Below are 2,450 nucleotides of genomic sequence, written 5' to 3' on the forward strand. Positions count from 1 at the left end.
TTTTTTGTCTCGATTACTTATATAACTGCAGCTGTACTGATAAAGCTCATCATCCGAGAATGGATTAAAATGGATTGGACATTTTGTCTATTCGAATTCGTATTTTAAACAGCGAAAACTTTTTTGGATTCAATTAAGTTCAATTAGATTCATCTGGATTGAAAAACTGCGTTTCCTATTCAAAATTTCAAATTGTACAGTATTCATTATGGTCACAAATGCACTGAAAAAGCTGATATTATTTTTTGATTGAAAGATATATAGATATGCTCCATGCAATTCCTATAAATGAATAAAAACGTATTCGGATTGAAAAGAATTCATTTTAACGTTCATGAATCCGTATTTCTGAAAAAATCTGAATCCATTTCAATCCATTCTCAGATACTGGGAAGGTAACTTTGAACGGTTACTTTTGCTTTGTTGACAACAAATCGAGTATACGCGCTCTATGAAACAAAAAAATAAAAAATCGTAATAGTAAAAAATTAATATAGCCGGATGTAGGGAAATAACAAAATTGCAAAAAGTAACAAAATGGCGGACATGAGAATCTTTTTTTAATTTGGCCTTTTTTTGTTACGAAAAAGATAAATAAAATTGTGAAATTTTTATTAATTAAAAAACGGCTACATCCGGCGATAAAAGTAAGGTTTTTGAACAAAATGCAATTTACACTAAGTTAATAGGTCGAATAGAATTTTTGATTTGCTGTCAACTAGATTGAAAAAGATGATTTTGAGAAAAATGCGTTTAAAGTTTCATTTTTAGATTATATGTTAACTGCACATTAAATTAAAAATTTAAGTTACTCTTATAAAATGTGTGTAACGTGTCTGAGAGTAAAGGGATTTAGTGATGTCTTGATTAAAATACACATCTTTCTTTTATAAAAAAAATGTAAACAATGTTTCAATATTAGGTTAAATATTTTATAGTAATATTTGAATTTGCAAAGGCATAACAGCCTTAACAGATCGCGTGATATGAAGATAAAAATATTAATACAGTTATAGGAATTTTAATCCTAATAAATATTAAATATATAAGTAAAGGACTCTTAGTATTCAAAATATAATAAATAGGATAATAAGAGTAAAAGGCTAATAAAAGTCAAACATCTAAAATTCAAAATTGAATCAACGCATTATATATTTTATTAATGTTTAATTTTTATATTTATGTCAATATATTTGCGTTGATTTAATTTTTAATTTTAGATGTTTGACACTTATTAGCCATTTACCTATATATTATATTTCTAATAAATTTACCTCATTTAGATTAAAATGAAAAGATGTGTATTTTAATCAAAACACCACTTTACTCTCAGACACGTTATACATATTTTATAGGAGTAAGTAACTTAAATTTTTAATTGTGTAGTTAACATATAATCTAAAAATTTCATGACGTTACATTAATGTGTTAGGGTGCGTCCCGATGGAGAAAGAAATAGCGGAATGAGAACGGAACATTGATAGAAAAGAGATAGGATTGTTCTATCTCTTTTCTATCAATGTTCCGTTACTGTTCCGTTCCATTATTTCTGACTCCATGTGACTGCACCCTTAAAGACGAAAAGTAGTGAACGACAAATAGAAAAATTAATTATAAAAATTATCATAAACACTATCACAATAATTCCGACAGAAAAGCGCAATACATGTATTTCATTATTAAATATTCCTTTCCTACTTCCTAAACACGTTTATTCAGACATAAACATTCCTTCTGTATTAGTCGCTCCATTCCGGTTTATTTAAACGCTTAATTATGCCAGTTTTATCTGATTAACAATAATTTCATAAAATGAGCATAATACGACACACAGGTTGAACCTGTGGTATTATGCTCATTTTATGAAACTATTGTTCTTCGAATAGAACCACATTTTTATGAGTTTTATATATTTCTCTGATTACTCGAGTGTTATTTTACGTCTCTTGCAGTCGTCTCCATGACACGTGCAACAGACGCAGAATTTTTTCAAAATATTTACGGGGTATTTTCGAAACTTGTGTAAATTCGGGATGCGGTCCAGTATCAAAATCGATACAATATCGTTACTAAGAACATTTTTCACAAATAAAATTATGTCAGTTTTCTTTGATTACTCTTGTATTATTTTACATATCTCTTGCAGCTCTCTCCATCGCACGTGCAACAGACGGTGCAGAATTTTTAAAAAATATTTTCGGTGCCTATTCGAAGCTTGTGTAAATTCGGGATGCGGTCCGGTAACGAAATCGTTGCAATACGTGCTCAATTCTCCTCTCGTTTTTCGGTTTGTCGAGTTTATCTCGTAAAACCAGCGTCTAACAGGCCGATAAGCCGGAGTAACCATGATTAACGCACGAGATGCGGGCACTGTCACCTGGTAGGGAAGTGTCTCGCCTCTCGTCTACCAGCCGAGTGGTTTACATTCTTTGAGTGTTCCACAGAGTATC

Source organism: Cyphomyrmex costatus, unplaced genomic scaffold (genome assembly GCF_001594065.2).
Source record: "Cyphomyrmex costatus isolate MS0001 unplaced genomic scaffold, Ccosl1.0 scaffold51, whole genome shotgun sequence".
NCBI classification, from domain to species: Eukaryota; Metazoa; Arthropoda; class Insecta; order Hymenoptera; family Formicidae; genus Cyphomyrmex; species Cyphomyrmex costatus.